Source organism: Galeopterus variegatus, unplaced genomic scaffold (assembly GCF_000696425.1).
Source record: "Galeopterus variegatus unplaced genomic scaffold, G_variegatus-3.0.2 Scaffold7964, whole genome shotgun sequence".
Taxonomy (NCBI): Eukaryota; Metazoa; Chordata; class Mammalia; order Dermoptera; family Cynocephalidae; genus Galeopterus; species Galeopterus variegatus.
Window position 1 is genome coordinate 6304 of NW_007734075.1, and position 6586 is coordinate 12889.

General features: G+C 43.1%; 1 long non-coding RNA gene across 1 annotated transcript in view; it reads left to right on the top strand.

Moving 5' to 3' along the window:
- LOC103608047 overlaps positions 1–4832 on the top strand; it is a 9412-nt gene extending 4580 nt beyond the window's left edge. Inside the window, exon 3 of the long non-coding RNA XR_552012.1 lies at positions 4291–4832. This is a non-coding gene — a long non-coding RNA (uncharacterized LOC103608047). The remainder of the gene's footprint in view (positions 1–4290) is intronic.
- Positions 4833–6586: the final 1754 nt, after the last annotated feature.

Consider the following 6586-nt stretch of genomic DNA (forward strand, 5'->3'; position numbering starts at 1 on the left):
TGTCTTATGTAAGTAAGCAGCAAGTGCTCTTCTTATCTTGACTTGCTGTAAGAATTTTTGTTCTTGCTACCAATATGAACTACCTAGAAAGTGTAATGGACAGGAGACCCCAAAACTGCATTCTTCCTTCGGTCAGCATAAGGATAGTGCATGTCTGCCAGCTCTCTTGCCTCCTCTTGGACCACCCCACCCCCCTCACATTTTAACTAACAGACCCTCTGGCCTTCTTTCAGCTCCTTGAACACAAGCTCTTTCCTGCCTTGGGGCCTTTGCACACGTTGCCTTCTCCATCTGGAATACTTCTTCCTGACTCTGCCCGGGTAATTTCTACTTGTCCTTCAGGTCTCATGAATTTCCATGATATTCCCTCCCCTTTCAGTGTATACCCTTTAGCACCCCACACTTTTCTTTCATGCAGTGTGACACAGTTTATTATTATATTTTTATTTAGGTTGATTGTTTAATAAAATCTGTCCCTTCTACTAGAATGAAACCTTCATGAGGCCGGAGACCCTGTCTCTGTTGCTCCCCACGTTATACCCAACATTTAGCACAGTACAATGGAATCCCATGTAACTTTTCACCCACACATACTAGGTGTGTGCTCTGAGCAAGAACTGTCTTTCCACCCCCACCCTGGTGCTGTCCTTGCTTCACTTGACCCTCCACTCTGGTTGCTGCTCGATAAACATGTTTTGTAAGAGAATGTTGAATGAGGTAATGAGGAACTCTAGAGTTCAGATGTGTGGCAAGTAGTTGGCCATATCGTGAGGTATCATCACTTCTCAGATACTCTCTTTTTCTCCCTTGTTAACCCAGGCCCCAAATGATAATAGCTCTTCCTTATTACCTGCTTCTTAAGTGCCAAGAATTGGTCCAAATCCTTCACATGTATTAAGTGAGTTAATATTTAATTCTCACAACACCCCTATGAGCTAAATACTATCATTAGTTCCATTTTACAGACAGGGAAACTGAGGCACAGAGAGGTTAGGTACCTTGCTCTAGGTGACTTGGCTAGTGAATGGTGGAGCTGAGAATATTGGGTAATGTAGCATCAGAGACCATGCTCTTAACCATTACGTTCTGTTGCCTTTCCAAAGCTACAGTGTGTGATAGGAGAACCCTGGGGAGAAAGAAAGAACAGGTGTGTAAAGGGGAGGCCTTTGGACCCCAAGCAGAGTTTGTGGACACTGCCCTTGGATGTCTCCCACTAGGATCCTATAGTGTAGTAGTGTGTGGTCCTCATTATAGCAACATAATTATGAGTCTTTTAAATAAAAGAGTGTGAAATGACCTGCTAGGTCTTCTCTGTAGTCAGGCTCCTGATAGTCTGGTTTGAGGGTCATTCATGCTTTAGGGTGTAAGTTGCCTTGCCCCAGGGCTGACCAGGACTCCCCACCTTCAGCACAGAGGAACGTGGAGGACAGCTCAGTGATTGTCCATTCTGGATGCTTGTGCCTTAGAACGTTCTGCTTGGTAGATTAAAGGATGAATTCTGTGCCACTTAATGTCCAGTTGCCAAAACAGTCCACCAGGCATTTATTAAGTGGTTATAAAGAACATAGCCCACATAATTACCAAATGCCAAACTGCACTGAATTTCAACATGGGTAACATCAAGTTACATAAAGCCCTGAACCAGCTGATATGTGGACAGTGATGTGAGGGACAGAGAGAAGGTAAGGGAAAAAAAGGAAATAGTCTTAGAAAATGAGGTCCCCACACAACAGGATCTCCTCCCCGGTGGTTTGGGATGTGCTCATAGGCCTTCCCTGGAAGTCTCCATGCCGTCCTCCCCCTAGATGGATTCTTGGTGAGACAGTGAGTCTGCAGAGCTGCATTAGTGAGGGTCTTTGTGGTTTTGAAAAAAACCCGGGTGACTCTGGCTAGTCTTAAGCAAACAGGGCATTTATTCGAAAGACACTGAATATCTCAGTGAATCTGGGGAAGATTCAAACAAGCAAGGTCAAGTAGATAAAATAGCTAGAGTCACTCCTATGGACTGGGAAGACAGATCCCAGAAAGGAAGTGTTTGGCACATGACCCTGTGGGTTCCCACTGTGTCCCAGTCCCTGCCTCTCTAGAGGACTCTCTCCTGATTGCAACACCAGTTCCTGCTCTTTCCCTTCTCCATGTCAGCTGTTTCACTGTCAATCAGCTTGCCCTCTCCTGGCTTCCAAGTGGTCTCAAGATCCAAGGAAATTAAAAGGTATATTTTTACTAGAAAAAGATCAGAGATTCTTGAACCAAAAACAATGAGTCCAATTTTCTAACCAGGTAGAGGCAGGAAATAGGTGGTAGAAATGGGTAGAAGAGGTTGGAATACATCTATTTCTCCTTATCCTGGATGTTCTGGGTCTTGGTTCTCTTGGTATAAACAGATGGTCCCTTGTATTCTTTAAAATGGTGAATTTCACCATAAAAAAAAAAAAAAAAAGCCATGGCCCCACCAAGTCTGTGAGCTGATTGCTCACATCTGGTAGATACTCACTGAGATTGCACTTTCAAGGATGGCTTTACCAGGCCACCTTTGTGAAACCTCGTGATCCCACGGGCAGTCAGGCCTTCTGCCTCTGTAAAGGGAGGGAAGCTGACCAGACTGCACCAGCTCTGGCCCACTGAGTTCTCCATCTGTGTGATCTCAGATTCCACCACCTGGCTGGCCTTCAGTGGGAGCTGGGGCCTTCAGTGGGAGCTAGTTCCCCAGTAATGCCCCCTGTGGGAGCGTTGGCAAGGAACACAGGCCTGGATTTCCTCCCATACAGACATGAATTATAGCCCCAAAGCTTTTCTAAAATTAAAGAATGGCAAAAAGGAAATAAACCAAGAAAAGAAAAAGATAAAGGATAAAAATTAATTTCTGATTCTGTCATAGCTCCTTAGGCCTCCAGTTCCTAAGACAGTGGCTGGGATGGCTTCTGAGCTCACCTGTCTCCACTGAGCAGGAGCCACTTTACTTCCTCCCACAGGGATCCCTTCACCTTCATTACAACCAAAGCCAAAAGCAAAGCAGCCTACGGATTCCAAGCTTCCCCATTTAAGGGCCCTACCTCTCTGATCAGCTCACCAGCTTCNTGGTATAAACAGATGGTCCCTTGTATTTTTTAAAATGGTGAATTTCCCCATTTAAAAAAAAAAAAAAAAAAGCCAAACAAACAAAAAACCCCACCAAAACCCCCCTCAGATTATCCTCTAGTTCTCTGGGAAGGTGTGAATACTGCTGTGTCATGGCCCCACCAAGTCTGTGAGCTGATTGCTCACATCTGGTAGATACTCACTGAGATTGCACTTTCAAGGATGGCTTTACCAGGCCACCTTTGTGAAACCTCGTGATCCCACGGGCAGTCAGGCCTTCTGCCTCTGTAAAGGGAGGGAAGCTGACCAGACTGCACCAGCTCTGGCCCACTGAGTTCTCCATCTGTGTGATCTCAGATTCCACCACCTGGCTGGCCTTCAGTGGGAGCTGGGGCCTTCAGTGGGAGCTAGTTCCCCAGTAATGCCCCCTGTGGGAGCGTTGGCAAGAAACACAGGCCTGGATTTCCTCCCATACAGACATGAATTATAGCCCCAAAGCTTTTCTAAAATTAAAGAATGGCAAAAAGGAAATAAACCAAGAAAAGAAAAAAATGCAGGATAAAAATTAATTGGACTGCTGGTTTCTGATTCTGTCATAGCTCCTTAGGCCTCCAGTTCCTAAAACAGTGGCTGGGATGGCTTCTGAGCTCACCTGTCTCCACTGAGCAGGAGCCACTTTACTTCCTCCCACAGGGATCCCTTCACCTTCATTACAACCAAAGCCGAAAGCAAAGCAACCTACGGATTCCAAGCTTCCCCATTTAAGGGCCCTACCTCTCTGATCAGCTCACCAGCTTCTGAGGCCTTGTCATCTGGTGGCTTGTGGGGATTGATGCCATGGATAATGATGCACCTGCCTTTATCCCAGGAGCTCCTGGCCCTGTCAGAATCCAACAGACCACGCAGGCAGTGGCCATACACCCGAATCACAAGGCAAATGCCTGGGTCAGCAGTCCTCGATGAACATTAACATTGCCTGGGGAGCTTTGAAAAATGCTGATGCTCAGGCCCCACTCCAGACTGATTTAATTGGAATCTCTACAGATGGTACCTGGCGTTGGCATTTTTATAGAAGTTCTTCAGAGATTCTGATGTACATTTAGGATTGAGAATCTCTGCAGTAGGCTGTAAGTTTCTTAAGGATGGGAAATTTGGAACAACTCCCCCCTTCCCCAATACCACATGTAGTATGTGACATTTCAAATTTTGCAGGGGAAAATGAAAGAAAGCTGAAGGGAGGATCATGAAGAACTCACTCACTGAGACAACTGACGCATCCTTAGAGAAATGAAGAACAGTTTTTGTTGTCTGTATTGAGTTACTGGTGTCTAATCCCCTTTAAATCAAACCCTGTACTCAGACTTTTTTGGTACCCAGGTAAGAGTTATTGATTAAAGCGTTTGCTGTTTGGGGCTCACATTTTCATGTCAACCTGGCAAATTTGCGTTTTCATTTGTGTTTGTTTTGAGCATGAAATAGAAAATAACAATAGTTGGGTAGCAGGTGCTTTCCCACTTGGAAAGTACTTAGAACTCTAACAAAAATGTTAAGATGCCTTTTCAGGTGTTCTTCATTTTTGGCAGTGGATGTGTTTCTGAAAAGTTCTTTCTTCCTTCCTTCTTCCTGCTTTCTTCCTCTCTGTCTCTCCCCCATCACCACCCCCCACCAACTCAACTTAAATCTTATACGAGTTAGAGGACGTTGGTATTTAGAGGAATAACCGAATAAATCCTCCAGGAAAACTGTGAACCTGATATTCTCTTTCTGGTAAATCTGTTTTTGTTTTCTTTGTTTTTTAGTGTTAGGTTTTAATTATGTGAAGTCCAATGAAAACCTAGGAAAGAAGAGCATTACATCTGGAGAATTCAGATCTTATTTAAAGGCTGAATTTCTATGATGAATTTGTAAGAGGAGGCTAGTTTCTTCGGACTGTACTTTACACTACTCCTTCTGTGCCCTGCCCCTCCTTTTTTCCCTCAGCAATTCTTTATAACTTTGTGTTCTTAATTTGCCTAGTCCCTGAATGCCTGGCCACTCTCAGTAGAGCCACTTATTTATATTAATACATTTATATGACAAAACCCTCCTCAAATGTTTCTCTAAAAAAACCCTATTTTAATAGGTTCTGCAGATAGAACTGCCAAAACCAGATTTTAAATTAGTTAGTAGTGTACCTTTATGAAATGCTTACACAGGTTGAGGGAGCAGGAAGAGAGAGGGAATGGGATGAAGGAGGACTAGAGGCATGCTTGTCGCCATGGGCACAGCCCCAGAGGAGAGGGGGCCTGCAAATGCAAATGTCCTTCCTTCCTACTGTAATCTTAGCATTTTCCTCTACTGGACTTGCTAAGTTCTGAGTGTTTGTGTCCCCCCCAAAATCTTATGTTGAAAACCTAACCCCTGAGGTGATGGTATTGGTAGGTGGGGCGTTTGGGGAGGTGATTAGGTCATGAGGGTGGAGGTCTCATGAATGGGATTAGCACCCTCATGAAATAGGCCCAAGGGAGCTCGTTTGCCCCTTTCACCATGTGAGGACACCACAAGACGGTGCCATCTGTGAGCCTGGAAAGGGGCCCTCACCAGATTCCGAATTGGCTGGTGACTTGATCTTAGACTTCCCAGCTTCTAGAAATGTAACAAATGAGTTTCTTTCGATTATGAGCCACCCAGTTTATGGTATTTTGTTATAGCAGCCTGAGTGGAGTAAGACAATACCCTAAAACCCTTTTAGTTTTTTACAAGATCCAGTGAGAGCCAAGTTTTCTTTTCTCATGATGATCATAAGAATTGGTTCATTGGGTAAATTAGGAGAACAAAATTAAAAATTAAAACAGAAAAAGAAAACCTCCAAAAACAGAAACAGCAAAATAAAACTCATCTTCTTAGAATTTCAGCCAAATAAAGGTATGTATTATAACAAGCACTCCACCTCGGGAAGGCAGACAGATAGCCTAACTTACATGTGCTTATATGTTCTCGGTGTCTCTGAAACTATAGTTGTCAATTTGTTATTTTTACGTTACCTCTAAGTGGTCATCAAAAATAAAAAATACTGTGTGTCATTAAGACTCTGGTACAATTTTCATAAGAAGGTCACTTACATAAGTGGCGGAAGGAAATCAGCACTAATGAGTTGGTGTCCCATTTCAGTTATTGTTCACGTATATACTGTGACATTTAATGTTCAGCTTTTTTCTGAAATGTTTTGTATATAACTACTTAATTTAATTTAATTTAATAAGATCTTAAATGTCCATTCTTATCTTCTTTTGATTATAGCCACCCAGTTTAAAGTTATTTTTATTTTTCTCACTAAATTATGCTTTTTTGCCCAGTTTCTGATCTGCTAACTCTATTGTTTAATTATTCCTATTTTAACTTTTTATTTCTCAAGGAATTATTTCAGTTTTAAGGAACTATATTGGGGCTAAGATTGCAGCTGAGGTGTTTTGCTTTTGGAGTACGTAACAGTGTGAATAATTTTGTGAAATTGGAGTTAGGATTACTT